This window comes from Rousettus aegyptiacus, unplaced genomic scaffold (assembly GCF_014176215.1).
Source record: "Rousettus aegyptiacus isolate mRouAeg1 unplaced genomic scaffold, mRouAeg1.p scaffold_m13_p_1, whole genome shotgun sequence".
Classification (NCBI taxonomy): Eukaryota; Metazoa; Chordata; class Mammalia; order Chiroptera; family Pteropodidae; genus Rousettus; species Rousettus aegyptiacus.
In genome coordinates, this window is record NW_023416284.1 from 98,534,732 (window position 1) to 98,555,702 (window position 20,971).

General features: G+C 43.1%; 1 pseudogene; it reads left to right on the top strand.

The window, feature by feature from the left end:
* The first annotated feature begins 10,858 nt into the window (after nt 1-10,858).
* Nucleotides 10,859-14,108, top strand: LOC107501929 (annotated as a pseudogene).
* Nucleotides 14,109-20,971: the final 6,863 nt, after the last annotated feature.

Sequence of the window (20,971 nt, forward strand, 5' to 3'; positions counted from 1 at the left end):
AAAATGATGGCAGACAACACAACAACAAAGAAAAACAGAGAAGACTAAGAAATTTGAGGACCATTTCAGGAGGACCAACATCTAAATAAAAGGAGACCTAGAAAGAAACAGAGAAAAGAGAGAAAATTCCTTTAAAAAAGTAATTCAAGAAGATTGGCAGCCATAAGTTTCCAAACCGAATAGGCCAGGGAGTGTATAAAAATGTACCCTCACCAAAGCACACCATCCTAGAGTTTCAGAACACTGGAGACAGAGAGAAGATCCTACAGAATTCCTTGTGTCGGGCTGCGCTAATCTCCGTATCGTTCCAATTTTAGTATATGTGCTGCGGAAGCCAGCACGAGCTCCTACCAAATTCCAGAGAGAAAATCAAGTCACATTAAAATATCATGACTCAAAGTAGCATTGGTTGTTCAACGATGCTGTCGTAGGAGATAATGGAGCTTTGCCTTTGAAGTTCTAAGAGACAATTATTTCCTGCCTAAAATTTCATACCCTGACAAAGTACTAATTATGTGTAGAATGAAAACATACTGAGACATGAAAGTTCTCCAAAAACTGCAACCGTTTCTCACAGTGGGGGCAGGGGAGTGGGGGGAGGGGTTGTTCCTTCTCTCTACATCCACCTTCCCTAAAAGGGAAGCAGATCATCATAAGAGAGAGGTTAGGGACCTGCTTCAGTAATAGAGAGCAACCAGGTCTGCTGGGAGAGGTCAAGGGCTCTGGGAGAGCTTTCTTCAAGAAGATGAAATGCATAGAATGCCTAAAATTTGAACATATTGCAATGAGATCTGTGCTACTGGGAAATCACTAGTAGGTATGTAGAAAAGTAAGCAAATAAAAAAGCGAATACAAATTAACCCCACAGAGAACAAAATGCTGAAAGAAAAGTAATAATAATACACTACGTGGCTTAGCTATAAATATCATTTAGTCATAATTGCGAAGACACGGACTCCCCATCAAACTAAGAAAATGATGTAACCGTATCGGGAGAATGGGGAGATGGGAAGGGGTTGCTAGGGGAAAGTTTTGATGGGGAGGGCAGATGAAAAGAGAATTCAATCTACATCTTATAAGGTAAGAACTTAGCTTGTGGCACCTAAAACTGAAAAATCAAAAAGTAGCAATGCAAATCTTTTTTCTGCACATATGATACTTAAATGCAAAGGAATCATCTAAAATAATTGAGAGTGGCTGTGCCTGGGGCAGGAAGGCCAGGAGACTGCTGCTTTTCTTAACAAGGCTGGTAGAACTCATTGATTCAACTCAAGGCAGGTAGCACTCTGTGTTACAATTCCATGCCTACCTGTCTGCCAGTCTTCTAGAAGGTGAGCTCTATAAAGACAGGGGCCAGGCCCTATTCATCTTTTGTCTCAGCACCTAGCCCAGTACCTGTTAGACAACAGGCCCTCAATTATGTATTCTTGGAATGAATCATTGTGGATTCTAGCTGGGAGAGAACTTCCATTCCAACACTATTATTTTACTGGTTAGAAAACTGAGGTGACAAAGAAGAAAAGACATGTTCCCCATGCTCAGGTGGTAGGTGGCAGCTCCAAGGCCATGCCGCAAACCTCTGGATCCTCATCTATTTCTCCCGCAACGCCGGGGGCTGCTTTCTTATCTGCATAGAAGTGAGTTATGAGAGCTGAGCAGCTCTCTTGGAGGGAAGATTTAAAAAGAGAGAAGAGGAAACAAAAAGAGACAAGATAAGCCTTCTAGAAGAAGGAGGTATTGGAGGCAGGTATGGCTCCTAACACAATTCTGTAACACTGCCCAAGCAGAGAGAATAGGGTCCCCAGAAGAGGCAGCCAGGCAGCCACCAGGGACCCACGAGGGGGCTACCCACTCTGAGGCCCCACTGGAGCTCAGAGTTCAAGAGCACATCCCACAGCTGCCATCCAGGGATCAGGAAGCTGCTGCTGCCACACCTGCTTCTCAACAGCCAGAAACTACAGAACGGCCCCTGGAATGCTGCCGCAGAAAAATGGCACATTTCCACTACCTTACCGTAAGCAAAACAGGCATAAAGGGCTCTCACTGCTGCCTTCCAAATACCACCCCGTGCATCAACATTCAGTGGAAACTAATTTGCATCTGGATCCCTGTGGCCAGCAAATTTTGAGAAATATGGCTTTCAACTCTCGCATGTCTCCAGAGAAGAAGGTGGGCTGGTTGTGGACGACTCCTCTGACTCCGCAGACTCCTCTGTTGTTCTCACATCATCCTTCTCGTCTCTCCCCTGTCTCAGGCAGCTGCACCAGAAAGGTCCCTTCTCTTCCCGGGCCTCCAAACGAATGTTCACCTGGGAAATGAGTGAACTCATGCAATGGCTGGAGGGGTCCCGCCCAGGTCTGCACCTCAACAGCCCCTCAATCTCAGTGTGGACTTAGCAAGGACACCCCACTCCACATGCCAGAGGAAATGTCAGTGTCATTAATGGGCCACCTGTCCTTCCCTTCTCATTCACCAGGGAAAGCATCCAGCTTCCAAAGGGGAGGGAGACTTCAGGTTTAGATCGTGACTTGAGAAGAATGTTTGGCCAGAGCCTGATATGAAGAGACAAGAGGGAGCAGAGAGTTCAAGAGGAAAAAAGCAGCTAATGTTGTCCCCAAAGGGCGACTGATGAAATCCCTCAGCTCATGGACTCCATCTCTGTGCCAGGGACCTGCCCATCGTGGGCAACCCTGTGACCATTACCTCGTGGGCACTGAGCAGCAGGAGGCTCGCCACATGGGTCCCCAGGTCAGTGAGCTGGATGAGCCAGGAGACCTTTTCAGAGATAATACCCAACTGGGACCATGTGAAATCTGGTGGTGTCTCAGGCAGGGTAGGGGGCTAGGCTCTGCCTAGGTCACAGAGCTCTTGGCCACGAAGACCTTTGCTCCTGGAGTTTCCCCTCAAAGCAGAATCTGGTATCCAGTTCCACCTTGAACTTGCCCTCCTTAGCCTGCCAGGCTCTTGCTGTGGCTCCAGGATGATCCCCTAGGGGACGAAGTGAGCAGCACCACCCCCCTCCCTCCTGTCACTGGAACATGGGCCTCCCATGGTCTTCTAGACATCCCCTGTCCTGCCCATCTTTGGGTCAGACAGATTAAGGTCCAATTTCAGGCTCCACCACGTTCTAGCTGTGAGACCAGGTGCAAAGTGATGTCACCCTCCTGAACCTGTGTTTTCTCATCTTTAAAATGGAACCAAAGGTAACCTCCCAGGGATGTTGTAAGGATTAAATAAATAACATGTGTAAGGCTCTTAGCAGTGCTTGACACGTATTTCAGTTATCTGTTGGTGTGTAAAAAAGATGCTCTAAAACTTAATGACTTAAAATAACAGCGACTTATTATTTCCCATAATTCTGGGGCCTCAGCTAGGTATCCCCCTTCTCCTCGAGGCGGTGGCTGGGTTCACTCATTTGGGTGCATTCAGCTGGCAGTTCGGCTGGAGTGGTGGTGACAGGTGGGCACTGGCTGGACCTCTTTCTCCAGCGAGGCAGGCTTCTTTCTCTCCCGAGGGAGTCATGGCAGTAGCAGTCAGTTTAATATCTAGGCTAGAACTGGAACAGCATCACTTCTGGTGCATTCTATTGGTCAAAGCAAGTCCCAAGGCCAGCCCAGAATCAAGGTGAGAAGAAACAGCCTCTCCTCCTGGTAGGAGGCGTGCCATGGCCCAGGGATGGGGACTGTCTCTGGAAACAGTGCACCTAGCACAATGTTAGATCAGTGGTAGATGGGGAATGGTGGAAGGGTTTGGCGTGGCCACTCATTAGCACCGTCTTGGAGTCTGGCCCAGAGCAGTGTTTCCCAGATGATGGGGCAGTATCACTGGTGTCCTGGAGATGATTTGGTGGACCTCGAGCACGGCAAAAAGTAACTTTGCATTTTTTTTTTCAATTCTTTGATACCGTCAAATAGAAATATCTGAGCTTAGTGCCAGCCTGTCTCTAACACTAGCTGTCTCTGGCTTGGCATCTAGCAGTGTCTGACAGGCAACAGGACAGCAGGTGCTCAAACAACATCGTTTCATCCAAGGTCATTTTTTTATAACCTTGATGAGGAAAATAATTGATTCTCAGCTGGGGCCACTGTCTGCGTGGATTGGCTTGTTCTCCCCAGGTCTGCATGGATTTTCTCCAGGGACTCCAGTTTCCTCCCATGTTCCAAAGATGTGCATGTGAGGGGAACTGGCATGTCTACATTGTCTCAGTGTGAGTGAGTGTGGGTGTGGGTGTGGGTGTGTGAGTGCGCCCTTTGATGGAAGGGCATCCTGTCCAGTGTGGGTTCCCACCTTGATCCTGAGCTGCTGGGCCACCTGCAACTCTGAACTGGAATAAGTATGTTGGAAAATAATCTTACCTGTTTTTATTACTCTTTCTTAAATGAATGCATAGTTTACATTTATTTCAATGTTTAATATTAGACATGTTTTGGGTCTTCATTTGGAAGTTTGGTGATATTTTCGTGACCAGAAATATGTCACAGGACTTAACTCTTGTTTGTATCAATTAGCCTATGGTAAAATTGGTTTTCTTATACATGGTTTCACTTAAAGTCTCAGTTTCCAAGAACCTATCGATGACATTAAGTGAGGACTTATTGTATCTAGCTAAAATGTAGTATGTTGATTTGTTTTCCCTGCATTTGTTTTTAAGGTTGCCATATGACACTGACTTCCCATTCCTGGGAGTAATAGGGTTTTGACTGAGTAGAGAGTCAGCTCAACAGAGGGATCAGAACCCAGGCACTTTCCAGCTCCAGGCTACAAGCTCTCTCCTGATAACCCTACTTTCAGTGAGTCTGCTGTCCCCAGAGGAAAAGCCAGTGACCCCAGCACCTCCATCACCCTTAATCTGTACTCTTTAACCTCCTTCGTCCATCGACCTCTCCCCCTCGACGTTAAATTCCACTCCCACAGAGATTCCTTGGCATCGCCACAGGCCTCTTCCAGAAACTTCTCTGTGCTTTACTCTTCCCAAATATTTTCCCCACTCTCAACAACCAGGCAATGTGGTGCAGTGGGAAGCACTTGGTGCCTGGGGGCAGATCAGACCCGCGTGAGATCATTGGTCTTTCACCTACCAGACACGGCCGCAACCTCCATGCTTGCGTCTCAGGGCAAGAGTGTAAAAAAGCCCCCAAACTCCATAGCTTGATAGTTAAAAGTTACAAACAAAGCTATCAAACTGTTACATAAAATAAGTTCCAACTTCCTAAGCTGACAAATATATCTTCCTTAGAACCAAAAAATATGTGTTTGTGTACGTATGTGTGTGCATGAGTATGTGCACAGAGCTGTGGTTTTTGTATGATGAAAGACAGAAAAGTATACAAATCCCTGAATTTAATTAATATCGTATGTGTATGGGGGTTCCATTGATGGGCCATCAATGTTTGAATGAATAATCAATAAAAATACCCATAACTCATGAATTACTATGTATTTATAACATTTCTTTTTCTTGCTCTCCTTTCATTAAAATCACCAATTATGTTTTTATAATCAAGATCCCCATGTAATTGTTTTAATGACAGTAATGATATGCAAGACTAAAAATGTAATTGTGTTCAAAGTATACTATTTTAATATATTTTTATTATAAATAAATTTTAAGGTAAAGTAAAAAATCAAAAAAATAAAATTATTTAGATTCTTTTAAGTTTTCTTTTAAAAATATTCAACATCATCTATTAAAATTAAAAAGGGAACGATACGAATCATGAATACCGATTGATCATTTATCTATACATGAATAGCACACTGTGATTTTATAATAAGTCTTGAAATAAGGCAACCTAAGCGTTTCTACTTTCTACTTCTTTTTGAATTTACTTTGTCTATTCTAGATCCCAGTTTTCCTATGTCCGAAAAAGTCTCCAGGTTCCCATTTTCTGAAAGATATTTTCACCATGTATAGAATTCTAGGTTGATGGTTTCTTTTTTCCTTTGAGGATGTCTGTCAGCACCACACTAATCAAGAAGGGAAGGTTTCAGTGCTGAGACGCCCAGCTGAAAGAACGCACGATGAGCCAACGTGAGAATGAAATGGCAAGCACCAACTTTATTGCAGGGAGTGCGTTCTTCTATGCTAGAGGACCTTATGGGCTTTATATTAGAGAACAATTCTGACACACATGCGTGATATAATAAGCTGACTCATACTTACATAAGTTAGGCACAGGTACCCTACCACATTAATGTAACAGCCGAAATTTGGAGTCCTAGTCCTAGCCACGAGCCTGGATCACGGTCAGACCTGAGACCCATAATGTCTTCATTGTCCTATGGCTCGCATAGTTTCCCATGAGAAATATGTTGTAATTTTTTTTCTTTATGCCTCTCTGAGATGTGTCTTTTTTCTCTGGCTGCTTATACAATTTTCTGTTTATCACTGGTTTTCGGCAATTTGATGGTGATATGTGATTTTCTTTGTTTCTTTTGCCTGAGTTTATTGATCTTCTTGAATCTGTTGCTTTTAGTTTTCATCAGTTTTGAAAAGTTTTCAACCATTATTTCCTCAAACATATTTTTTATCCCCCTACCCCGATCTGGGTCTCTAATTACTTGTACGTTAGATTGTTTGATAGTATCTCAAATTCCATTGATGTTCTAATTTTTTCCCCCATATTATTTTCTCTCTGGGCTTCATTTTGCATTTCTTTTATTGTTTTATGTTCAAATTCCCTGGTCATTTCTTCTGCAGTATCTAATAGGCTCTTAATCACATCGAATGTACTTTTTTTTTAAGAGACTATATTTTTCATTTCTGGAAATAACATCTGAATTTTTCATAAGTTTTATTTCTCTCTTCATAATGTTCATGAGTTTCTCCTCCTTTCTGAATATATGAGGCACATTTATATTATCCCTTTCAATGCTAATTCCTTCGTCTATTCATTTCCAGGTCTGTTTCTATTGATTGATTTTTCTCCTGATTCTTAGTCATATTTTCTACTTTGCATGACTTTTGTTGTGATTTGTTCATTTATTTTTAGGTGTTCTTCTTTATTGAGAGAACTTTCTATTATTAGTTTTGTGAAAGTTTTTATTAGGAATGGATGTTGGATTTTGTCAAATGCATTTTCTACATCTATTGAAATGATTATATTGTTTCCCTATTTTAATTTGTTAACATGGTAACAAATTAATTATATTGATTGGGTTTCAAACATTAAGCCAATTTAGGAGATAAAGCCCGCTTGGTCATGATGCATTATCCTTTTTATATATTGTTGGATTCAATTTACTAAAATTCTGTTTTTAATTTTTGCTTCTATGTTCATGAGGGATAATGGTCTGTAGTTTGATTGGATGCTGGACATTGTAAATTTTCCACTGTTTGGTGTTGGAGTTTGTCGCATTCCTTTAAGTAGTGTTGGACTTTGTTCTGGCACATATTTAAAATACTTGGAATATGTACTTTTGAGACTTGCTTTAAAGATTTTCAGAACAGATACAGAAAGCTGTTAGTCTAAGGTTAATTTAGATCTCTACTAAGGCAGTACCCTTCTGGGGACTATACCCAATACCCCATGTATTATGAGGTCTTTCCACTCTGCCTGTTGGGAACATAAACTAATCCCAGCCCTGTGTGAGCTCCAGGCATAGCTCTGCCGTCAGTGGCTCTTTCTCTAGCTTTTCCTTTCATGTGTGTGCAAATCAGTACTCAGCCAAAGACTGGAGGAGACACTTCTGCAGATCTCTGGATATATGTTCAGCTCCTCCTCCTTGGGACTCTGCCCTGTAAATTCTAGCATCTTGGCCTCTTGAACTCTAAATCTGTCTTTTCAATCAGCAAGACGTCCAAGCTCTGTTTGGATTCCCCCTCCCTGCACTGAAGCTTGGAAACTGCCTCCGGCAGTGAGCTAGGGTAATTACAGGGCTCACCTCATTTGTTTCCCTTTTCTCAGGGATCATAGTCCTGAGTTGCTTTTGTCCAAAGTCTGAAAATCATTGTTTCATATATTTTTGTCTAGAGTCCTAGTTTTTTAAGGCAGCAGAGTAAATCTAGTTCCTGTTACTTCATTACGGCGAGAAGCTAAAGTCTTGTTTTGTTAATAAATTTATTTTTTGCATATCTGTGACATTCAGAGCGTTCTTAAATGCAGATCCCAGGGTGGAGGCCCCTTTGCCTACATCTAAGGGCAGTACTAACCAGATGTATTACTTTGGGCCAGTTGCTAATGCTCTCTGTGCCTCTGTTTTCATTACTGTCAGTGGGAGGGGACAGTAATAACATTCACCCTAAGGATCATTGTGAGAAATGCATAAGATTTAACATACTTAGCCCTTAAACGGTGACTGGCACACAGTGAGTGAGTGTTCAGTACATGTGAATTATTTCAAGGACAATCAAGACCACCCAATTAGGGCTTCCTCAGTTCCCCCCATCCAACCCCCTACCCCCACCCTGCTATTCAGAGAAAGAGTCCTTTTTTTCCCTAAGGCCATCATATGTCCCGGCTGATGAGGTAAAAAGATCTTTTGGGGGCATATTTTCTCTTCATTCCTTTCTTCCCTCTGGTTTTTCGGCCTCTCTCCACAGACTCTTTTCCCTCAGACTAAAACATACTCCTGTCTACTACCTTCTAAATACAAACAAACAAAAACATTCCCTCTTTCCTACCTCCCCCTCGAGCTCCTTTCCTCTGGCTTTATTTCCTTCTCCTGCCAGATTTCTTGAAAGAGGGCTCTGTCCTCTCCGCCCTCCTTTCCCCACCTCATGCTCACCCGCCATCTCTACACGCCCTGCCGCGCTCACATGCTGCTCTCTCGCAAAGCCCGCTGTCACCTTCTAACTGCGGTGGCCACTTCTTTTCCCCTTTTAAAAAATTTTAGTTATCTGTTTATTTTAATTACAGTTGGCATTCAATATTATATTATTTTCATTGTATAGCATAGTGGTTAGACATTTATATAATTTACGAAGTGATCCTCCTGATAAATCTAATACCCACCTGGCGCCATATAGTTATTACAATATTATTGACTATATTCCCTTTACAACCCCATGACTATTTGGTAACTACCTAAACTATACTTCTTACTCCCTTCACCTTTTTCACCCAGCCCCCTTACTCCCCTCCCATCTGGCAACCATCGGTAAGTTCTCTGTGTCTATGAGTCTATTTCTGTTTTGTTTCTTAATCCTTGTTCATTCATCCTCCCTAGAGAATGTGATGTTGGATGAAAACTCTCCTTAAGGCCTCCATGATTCTATCCAAAATGGGCTTTAGACCTGGACAACCAGAGTTCCTGACAGAACAAGATGCTCATGCGCCAAAGAAATATGCCTTCCTGGAGCACATAGGTTGTCTTCTAGAGCATGCTCCAGATACCCAATATTTGGGAATTCTTTGCCCACACAACTCTAGGTCCCCTTCCAGAGCCTGCAAGGACTTCTTCCCTTGATTCCTCCTTTTGATTGGTATTTTCACCCTGGGCCTGAGGGGTGATTGGGACAGCTGTTTGCAGGTAGAAGGCTTAGAGGTATTGTTGGGATGTGCATGAACGTTAATTTTATGAGACCACTCGCTTTGCAGGACAAGCTGAGAGTGTAAACAGAGGGTAGGCTGTGAGGCAGAAGCCATGGGTGTGTTTTCCTGGGCCCTGCACACGTTAAGGGTGAGCTTGACTCTGCCATCTTGGCTCTCCTGCCAGCTCTCCAACCACTTTTCCCTGTCTCCTTCACTGAATTTGCTCCCTCTTCCAGCCTCCTAAATAAGGTTTCCCCAGGAGTCAAGCTCGGCTCCCACCCTCTCCCTTCTCTGTGTCCATCTCTCAGGACACTCACTCTGCAGTGAGGCAGTGCAGCATCTCCACCACCACCTCCTCTTCCAGATGAGAGTTCCTCAGGGGAGGACTGCTCAGTCACCTTGGTTTCTCTAGAACAGACTGGCACCCACTGGGGGCTTTAACGATGTTTGTTAAATGACAAAAGAAATGAATAAACAAAGCTCATTCATAGTCTAAATTCACCCTGCTAAGCTTGCAGTTCCCCTGTGGATGAGATAAAAAGACTAAGAGCAGGAGCCCTGGAGTCAGAGGGCTGGCCTGCAAACCCCAGCTCACCACTTATGAGCTGGGTGTGTTCTCCCGCCAGTCATTCAACTGCTTTGTGCCTCAGTTTAATTTTCTTTAAAATGGAGGTAATCATAGTGCCTATTCAATTAGGATGCCATGAAGAGTAAAAGAACTAATCCATGGATCCCTACTTCCCTTGAACTCTACCTTTGCTTGTGCTGTTTGTCCTAACTGGAATGCCACTGGCATCATCTCTTCTTAGTGAAGCCTACCTGTTCTTAACCACACCACCACCCTATAGCCCTCCTGGATTCCCACATCCTGGCGTTTCCTCCCCAAACAATCAGGACATACTTCCTAAAGAGTGCAGTCCTACTCTGCTCCAGGTTATGGTTATGCCTGTCCATCCCCAACTCTTCTCCAAGAAGCTGGAACTTCTTGAGAGTAGGGGATCAATATTGGTGCTCAATGGATGCTTATTGAATGAATGAATGAATGAATGAGTGAGTGAGTGACTACAGAATATTCCAGATACTCTACCAATGTTCCGATAGATCTACAAGGATTGTTTTTAGGGAGTCTTGAACTGAGGCCTCTAAGACAGCAAACACACCTCCTTTAACCCTTTGGATTAAAAGGGGCTTCAGCTCACTGAAGAGCCACCTCTATCTTGCTGAGAGTTCATTATTATCAGGGAGCCGACCTGGGAGGCAACAAGGGCAAAAGGTCTTTCCCTTCGTCTGTGCTGTAATACGGAGGGAGTATGGTATGGGGTGAAGATTAAATGATGCCATGTTTTAAAAAGCCTAGTAGAGCTCTTTCCAGCCAGTGCCAAGCCATGAGCATCTCTTGGGACAACTGGTACAAGGGCTGCAAGACCTGGGGCAAGAGAAAGTCCTACCACAAGAAGCGAAAATATGATCTGGGGCGCCCCGCTGCCAAGACTACCGTTGGTCCCCGCCACGTACTCACAGTCCGTGTGTGTGAGGAGGCAACAGAGAGTATTGTGCCTCAAGGCTGGACCTGGAAAACTTCTCCTGGGGCTCCGAGTGTTGTATGCTCAAGACAAGGATTATCAGTGTTGTCAAGGAACTGGTCCACACCAAGACCCCAGGCAAGCTCGGCACCATGCTCACGGACAGCACACAGTACCAACAGTCATAGGAGTTCCACTCTGCACTGGCCCCAGGCTGCAAGACAGGGGCCGAGCTGACTCCTGAGGCAGAAGAGATTTTAAACAAAAAACAAGCTCAGAAAATTCAGAAGAAATATGATGAAAAGAAAAAGAATGCCCAAATCATCAGTCTTCTAGAAGAGAGTTCCAGCAGAGCAAACTTCTTGCATCCATCACTTTGCGACCAGGCCAATATGGCCAAGCAGATGGTGGGGTGCTAGAGGGTAAGGAGCTGGAGTTCTATCAGGAAAATCGAGGCCCTAAAAAGCAAAAAAGTCCTTCTCTCTCCTATCTCAGCTCATGTAACAAAGGCGTTTATTGTTCTAAAAAAGCAAAAAAAAAAAAAAGCCTAGCAAAGTACCTGATGAGAAGTTGGCCCTCAAGAAATGGCAGAATCAGCATCAATGTTTGTTTGTTTGTTTGTTTGTTTTAATTGTTGGGAAGAATTGAGTTTGCAGGGAAAGAGGGCTAGAAGCTGATTCGCTGAAGTCAGTAAATAGTAATATCTGCTTGAGGACTATTTCTACTTCCAGCCCCAGTACGTATATTAGTCTCCTACTGCTGCTGTAACAAATTACCACACGTCAGCACCTTTAAACATTGCAAACGTATTATCTTACAGTTCTGAGGTCCAACATAGATCTCATGGGGCTAACCTCAAGGTGTTGGCAGGGATACAGGTCTTTCTGGGGCCCATGGCCCCCTCCCTTCATCCCAAAGCTACCAATGGTAAGTGGAGTTTTATGCTGCCATCTCTCCGACATTCTTCTTTCATCATATTGTACCTTCTCTCTGTACCTTCGACCAGGAAAGTTTCTCCACTTAGAAGGATTTATGTGTCGAGACTGGCCCAGAGTAATCTTCGCATCTCAAGGTCCATACCCTTTATCACATCTTCAAAATCTGTTTTGCTATGTAAGGTACGATATTCATAAATTCCTGGAATATCTTTGGGGAAGGGTCATTTTTCTGCCTAGCACAGCTTACTATCTTACAAGTTGTCCTAAGTATGTTTGGTGTGTAAGCACTGTCCAGGCTCCTCTGCAGGGTGCCTCCCCATCATCATCATCATCATCATCATCATCATCATCATAGCAAATCATCAGGTAGAATTTACCACATGCCAGGCACTGTTTAAGGGCATGACATTTCTTATTCAGTCTTACAGAAACCTTATGTGTGGGCTGTGCATAGTGACTTCCTTCCAAAGAACATAGTCAGGAAGGAGTGGATAACTTCACAATAGAGAAACCTGACAAATACCACCTCACTCAGGTGATCAAAATCAACATCAACAGTCAAACCTGAGAGAAACATCAGATAAATTCCAATGAAGGAGCACCCTACCATATACCTGAGCTCGTATCATTAATTGTAACAAACAGCAATAATAAAAGCTGGCTGTGACATATATGGAAACTTCATACTATCTTCTCAATTTTTCTGTAACTCTAAAACTTTTCTAAAAAACAAAGTCTATTATAAAAATAAATAAAATAATGAATAATTTAATAAAACTCTACAAGATAAGTGCTACCATTACCCCCCATTTTACAGATAAAGAACAAGGTACAGAGAGGTAACTTGTCCTGTAAATAGTGGAACCAGGACTTGAATTCAGGATTCTGGCTCCAAAGTCGGCGCTCTTCAACACGCATTTTTTTTCTTCTCTAGGGCTGTCTGATCTTATTGTTAGCTCAGAAGTTCCTCTGAGGTTAGGGTCTGTCTCTTCCCTCAAACTAGGGGCAGGATTGTGCCTCTTCTCTTGAGGGCAGGGACTATATTTTCTGCCAGACTGGGCACCATCTCCTGGCGACTGGGATGTCCAATGTCAAGACACCTCCTGAGTTTGGGGCTTGTACCAATGCTTTTCAACCAGAAGTGCTTTTGTCTCCCCACCCCCCACCCACCCACCCACCCATGGGTCATGTCTGGACACATTTTTGGTTGTTACAAGTCAGGGAGTGCTACTGGTATCTAGTAGGTAGAGACCAGGGATGCTGCTACATATCCTAGGAAGCCCCAGAAAGCCCCTCAAAACAAAGAATTATCTGGCTCCAAAATATCACTAGTGCCAAGACTGAGAAACCCTAGGGTAAACCCTATTCCTAACTCTCTCCCATTTTGTGTCATAAGGACACATTAAAAATGTGCAGCAATTTTTGGTTTGGGATTTATTGTCACCATAGGTATAGCAGACTCTGCAGTAGAGGGATCCACCCTTGGGAACAGAGGTGGGAGTGGCCAGTGTACAGCCTCGATGCTGTCTCTTCCAGCCCTGCCTCAGTTGCCTGGACTACCTGACCTAGATTGTGGCCCTTTTGGCGGAGCCTTCAGGATGCCCCATTTCCTGGGGCAGAAGGAAGTTACCAACCCTGAGGAGGTCACGACTGAGTCAGCCCTTCTTGGTCTCAGCTCTATGAGCACATGGAGACATGAAAGAGATCTACATCACAGCTCATGGCTTGCCAGGAGCAGCCAGACCAGGAGGTGTGGCGGGGAGCGGGCAGTTGCCGACTCAGCCCTGTCCTTGCCCAAATCCATCTTGAAGCTTGCCAGATGGGCGTGTCATGGCAGCTGGGTCTCTTTCGGCAAGTCATGACTTTCTGGACCTTGGTTTCTTTGTATGTTAAAAGCGGAGAACACTTACCCTCTTTATTTGTGGAAGGACAAAGCAGTCAGGCGGAATATTTTTATTGAGCGCTGACTCAAGCCCGGGTTCCAGGTGTGGAAGAAAGTGTGGTGGACAAATAGCACCCTGTCCTCTGATGAGGGGAGACAGTAAATACACTGGTAAACAGTGATTCTATTTCTAGTGGGGATCTGAGGTAGCTACTGTGGCATGCTGGTTCTCTGCCTGTTGGCTCTCAGCTTCATTCCCTCCCTGTGTGTTCTGCAGGTACTGGCAGTCTGAGAACTACATTTCCCAAACTGCAGTTCGGTTTTTGCCAATGAGAGGACCCAGTGAGAGATGGGAAGGCACGAGGGAGGGTGAAGGGGCATGATTGGCTTCTGCAGGTGACTTTCGAAGTGGCAGCTGCAGTGGCAGACACGCGGGGTAGGTGCTTTTGCAGCATCATTAGGCGTGCGGGCTCCGTGGTTGCTGCTCATGACACCTGTTCCAGCTGCTCCACGCCAAGTGTGGGCGTGTGGATTCCAGCCCAGGGATGGCAGCAGCTTTGTAGCCTCTGGACATCACCTCCTCCCTCGGAAGACATCTGTAACCAATTCCTTGTATTAAACCTAAACCCCTTCTACTTGAAGCGCTCGGAAAGGTCTCTGTTTTCCTGAGAGGATACTAATTGATACGGATGGCGATAAATGAGGTGATAAATGTAAAAATGCTTTGCTTCTTACTACTGCAAGGCCCAAAGCAGAAAGGAAACCCTGAACCCAAATTCGCAGTGATCTTTCCCCTTAGTAGGAACCTGATATCATCTCACCCATCAGCTTAACTGCTTTAGGCCAGACCAATGGGAATCCATGGTCATCTGGGAACCAGGTTACACACACACACACACACACACACACACACACACACACACACTGGCCAATACACCCCTTCAATTCCACCACTTCCTTCATCACCTGATTTATTCTCTTGGCTTTCTGATTATCTGACCCAATCCCACTCTCTGTGCTTTCCATCTATTTTGCTTTGTTTGTTCTCCTCAGCAATGCCAGATGGCCCTCAAAAACCTATAGACTCAGAAAGTAAAGTAACCTGGTTTGCCAGTACACACTTAAAATAAAAACTCTACAGACTCAGAACAGGGCCACAGAAGTGCATAAAATTCTCTCTTTCCATTTCCAAATGCCACTCCATGCAGATGCCTAAAATTCCACCCCTGGAATTTCAGGTTAAGGCAAATAATCTTAAACGAAGCTTTCTGAGCGTCCATGAGTCTCCCAACTTGTATTGGAAAAGCTATGTTTACTTGAGGGGGAGTTTTTGGTGAAAATGACCACATCTCCCATCAGATTGTCAAAGAAATATGAGATCCAGAAAAAGCTATAAGCAGTAGGTTCAAGCAAGACTGTCCGGCAATCACATTTAGTCTTTCGGAAAGAGCAGTAAATCATTGTCTCCAAGGTAGGGTTAAGAAAGAAACACCTATTTAAATATACTTCATTCATATTTACTTTTCACTTTTTTACTTTGATGTATCTTTATTATGTATATTATATGTATGTATACATATACATCATTATGTACATTAACACAATAGCACAAGTATATGATTTATAAGTAAATAGACATATATTGTGATTGATGTTCAATTTTTAAAAATTGATATAGGTGCCCTATCAAAATAGTTTGGAGGAAGGACTTGAACAGATATTTGTACACTCATGATCATTACAGCATTATTTATAGTTGCCAAAAGGTAGAAACAACCCAAGTGTCCATCAACATGTAAATGTGTTTTTAAAATAAGGTATATCTATATAATAAAATATTATTCGACCATAAAAAGGAATAAAGTTCTGATACCTGCTACAACATGGATGAGACTTGAAAACATTACACTAAGTAAAATAAGCCAGTTACAAAAGGACAAATACTGTATTCCACTTACAGTATATGAAATACCTATGAAATAAGCAAATTCATAGAGACAGAGAGTAGATTAGAGATTATCAGAAGCTAGGGAGAGGGAAGAATGGGGAATATTATGGGTTGAATTATGTCCTCCCAAAAAGATATACTCAAGTCCTAACCCTCAGGACCTCAGGATGTGATGTTAATCTTAGAAAGAACTGTGCAGATTTAACCAGGTTAAGCTGAGGTCACAGGCCACTTAGAATTGGCTTATCCAATATGATTGGTGTCCTTATTTAAAAAGGGAAATTTGAACACAGAGACAGACACACACAGAGGGAAGACGATGTGAAGATGCAGGGAGGAGATGGCCATGTGACTGCAGTGATGGATCTACCAGCCAAGGGACTCCAAAGATTGCCAGCCAACACCAGAGGCTAGAAGCGGCAAGGAAGGATTCTCCCCTAGAGCTGTCAGTGAGAACATGGCAGCTGCTCACCCCTCGATTTCGTACTCCTAGCCTCCAGAACCATGAGACAATAAATTGCTATTATTTTAAGCCACCTAATTCTTGATACTTTGTCATGGCCACCCTAGAAAACTAATACAGGGAGTTATTGCTTAATAGTTATTGAATTTCTGTTTGGAGTGATGAAAAAGTTTTGGAAATAGATAGTGATGATGGTTGCATAATAATTAATGCCACTGAGTTGTACACTTAAAAATAGTTTAAATGGGAGATTTTGTTATATGTACTTTACTACAATCTAAAACAAAACAAAACAAAAAACATTGAGTTGTATACTTTAAATGGGTAAATTGTATTGTCTGTGAATTATATCCTGATAAAGCCATTAAAAATTAATTTGCGTATGGAGAGGCAAAAGAGCCAGATAGCCAACACAATATTGAAGAAGAACAAAGTTGGAGGACGGATGCTACTCAACTTCAAGATTTACTGTAAAGCTACAGTAATCAAGACAATGTGGTATTGGCGAAAGAACAGACAAATAGATAAATGGAACAGAATAGAAAGCCCAGAAATAGACCCACATAAATATAGGCAACTGCTCTATGACAAAGGAGCAAAGTCAATAAATACAATGGAGCAAACAACTGGACATCCACATGCAAACAAACAAACAGAGAATCTAGACACAGATCTTACACATTTCACAAAAATTAACTCAAAATGAACCATAGACTTAAATGAAAACACAAAACTAAAAAGTTTCTAGAAGATAACATTGGAGAAAGCTAGGTGACCTTGGGTTTGGCAATGACTTTTTTAAATACAACATCAAAGAATCCATGAAAGAAATAATAAACTAGACTTTGTTAAAATTAAAAACTTCTGTTCTGCAAAAGACACTTTCAAGAGAATGAGAAGAAAAATCACAAACTGGAAGAAAATATTTGCGAAAGACATATGTGATGAAGGGCTGTTATCTAAAATATACCAAAAAAAACCAAAAACAAAACAAAACCTTTAAAACTCAACAAGAAGGAAGTGAATCATTCAACTAAAAAAATGGGCAAAAGACCTCACTAAAGAAGACATACAGACTGCAAACAAACATATAAAAAAATGCTCCCATCTTAGGTCATCAGGGAAATGTAAGTTAAAACAACAGTGAGATACCACTACATACCTATTAAAAGGGTCAAAATCTGGAACACTGACAACATCAAATGCTGATGAGGATGTGGTGCAATAGGAACTCTCATTCTTTGCTGTTAGGAATACAAAATGGTACAGCCACTTTGGAAGACAGTTTGGTGGCTTCTTACAAAACTAAACCTACTTTCGCCATACAATCTAGCAATCACACTCCTTGGTATTTACTGAAATGAGCTGAAAACTTATGTCCACACAAAAACCTGCACATGAATGTTTATGTAGCTTTATTCATAATTGCCAAAACTTGGAAGCAACTAAGTTGTCTTTAGTAGGAAAATGGATAAACTGTTGTACATCCAAACAACGGAATATTATTCAATGCTAAAAAAAAAAAAAAAAAAATGAGCCAGCAAGCCATGAAAAAGACATGGAGGAACATTAAATACATATCGCTAAGTGAAAGAAACCAATCTGAAAAGTCTACATGGTATGATTCCAACTATGCGACATTCTGAAGAAGGCAAAACTATGCAGACAGTAAAAAGATCAGTGGTTGCCAGGGGTTAGCAGGGAGAGACGAACAGGTGAAGCACAGAGGATTTTTAGGGCAGCGAAACAACTCTGCATGACATTATAATGGTGGGTGGATATGTGTTGTTAAACATTTGTCAAAACTCACAGAATGCACACTACCAAGAGCAAACCCTAATGTAAACTATGGACTTTGGGTGATAATAATGCCACAATGTAAATTCATTGATTGCAACAAATGTAGCCCTCTGGTGTGGGATGTTGATAGTGGGGAGGCTGTGCCTTTGTGCAAGCAAGGGGTACACGGAAAATCTTTTCCACTTAATTTTGCTATAAACCTAAAACTGTTCTAAAAAATAAAGTATTTTTTAAAAATCCAAATGCTGGCGCTGTCCAGAAATTTTTAACAGATTTATTTATAATTGTTATAAAGTTGAATTACTAAGCCTCTGCATGAGGACACGTATACATGATTGATAGCTCAGATTTTATTGACTTATGATGGAGATGAAGGGGAAGAAACCTCAAGTGAGAGTAGAGAATCCCCGAGGCCCTGAGCCACCTCCCCCAACCGAGGAAGATGGTGTCAAAGGGAATGATTTGGAAGGCTGCGGGGCTTAAACAAGCTGCTTATTTCTCCTCTGTGAAATAGGGAAAATAAGTATTTAATATTAATTGATATTTAATATCACAAATATTAAACTGGTAAATTCGTATAAAGTGTTTCCACTGCATAGTAAGCAGTGTCTAAGGGTTCGTACATAAAATTCACAATAATAGACATTCCCTCCGATGCTTCCTTGCTGCTGAACGGGCATGGTGGAGGAAAGCATAGGGCAAGAGTTAACATTTACTGAGAGCTGATGATGTTATACCAGTTGCTCACTCAGTTCTCCCCTGAGTTGAGAGATAGGAACTATTATCCCAGGTTTACACAGGAGAACTGGAAGCTCAGAGTGTTCAAATGATTTGCCCAAAATCACATAGCTAGGTAGAAGTGAGTGAGCCAGGATGAAAAATGAGTCTCCATGACACCAAACCAAACCCTACTCTGTCTACAATCCTCTGCCAAGTTCCTGGTACTCCGGTTACCAATGAGACAGAGGAGGGATGCACAGGGCCATGTCTCCAACTTGGGCAGATAGGAATATAACAGTTCTCTATATGGGCTAAAGGCCCTATTGGGAATTAAATGAGCACTACACTTGGCCTCAGAAAATGTGGTACAAGTCCCAGGACCACCTACTACTAGCTGTACAGCCATGGGCAAGTCCTTCACCTCACGGTGACTCCATTTCCTCATCTGTAAAATAGAAATAATAACTATCTGGACTGGTGTGTATTAAACGAAGCAACAAATCTAGAAATATCTAGCAAGGGTCTGGCATACAGAGCATACCCGACTGACAGTTGCTGAATGTGACACAGCACTGTTACCTCCCGTCACAGGGACTAGAAGAGAGGGCTAGAATGAGGCCTGGGGCTCAGAGCTCCCTTCACCCCATTGCACACCACTTCCTTCAGGAAGGGGGCGGATTAGAGTCCCATTCCTCACTCAGTGCCCATCAGGGAGGGAAACTGGAGTGTTCAGTCCCTACCCAGCAGCCTCTCCTCACTACATACAAACACATCCCCCTCTGCACAGCCCTCTGCAGGGAGGTTGCGCCACAGTGTGCTGTCAGCCATTCTCCAGGGCAAGGCGGAGACCACAGCTGTGGTCCAGCTGTGGAACCCAGCCCAGCCGCCGACTGGCCCTGTGCCAGAGACAGGAAGCCAGGAAGAGCTGTGCATGCCTGCTGGACGCCAGACGGGTTGGACGCCAGGGGCTGGAGAAGTGCCAGGCCTGGTGAGTGCATCATGTGGAAAGGACTGTATAGGAGATCTATGCAGGGTCACTGTCACCCTTGGTTGCCTGGAGGGCTCTTGGGGAGGGGAGATGTGGATGAGCCCCAGGAGACAGGAAAGAGAGCTGAGTTGGTAGTCTGGAAACCTGGGATTTAGCAAAATATTGCCACTATCTCACTGTGTGACTTGCCTTAGCCCCTTCCCCTCTCTGGCCTTCTGTCTTCTGTCATCTGTGAAGCGAAATATTTATTGATCTCTTTGTGGCAGACACAATTCTAGGGAATATACTAGCAGGCAAGACAAAGCCCACTTTCCCCTGGAGCTTTCATTCTACCAATAACAAGCAAATATGTAATAGAAAAAGTGGTGAAAGAGTCTATGAAGAATAATCGAGTGGCGTGAAAAGACAGAGCGTGAGGGGTCTGTGATGGCCTCTCTACGAAGGTGACATAAACAGAGGAAATAAGAAAATGAGGAAGGGGACCATGCGAATATCTAGGGGAAGCACATTCTGGGCAGGGGAAGAGCAAGTGCAAAGGCCCTGAGACAAGCACATGAGGCAAAACAAATCCAGGAAGCAGCAGCGCTGGAAGGGAACGAATAAGGGAGATGAAGGCCAAAGCAGGTAGAGCTCAGCTCAGGGAGCTTGAAGGTCATGGTAAGGATGCTTCATTTTACTCTGATCAGTGGGCCCTAGCTAAACTGGGCCTGGGTAAAGCCCACCTAGTGTTATGTGTGTGTGTGGGGGGGGGGGGTGGCAACTTCAACCTCTGCTCATTTACCCTTGGGTCCTAGCCAGGTCCTTCAGGAAGAGGCAGTAATTGGCCAGGGACTAGGGTGAGATTTATAAGGCTTAGAGTGAGCAAGGTATTTGTCTCAGGTGCAAAACTTAAAGGGGTATCAAAATACTCAGTAATCAAGATAAATAATATTTTCCTGCAATATATATATAAATCAAAATCGATACCAAAACATCCATCATGAACAAAATGCCAGCATTTCGAATAAAGACAGGCTCTAACTCTGAACTTGCAGATCCTAGATCACTCATTTCACCCTAATCCCAGCCCTGGTCCAAATAAACTAGGTTCCAATAAAAAATAGACTGGCATGGCTGTAATTTGCTGATTTGGTTTTTTAAAATATTGGACCACAGTGTTATTTATCTTGGTACCCTCCTAAATTTTGTAGCCCAGGCAAGTGCCTCATCTTCCTCATCCTAGTCCTGGTCCTAGAT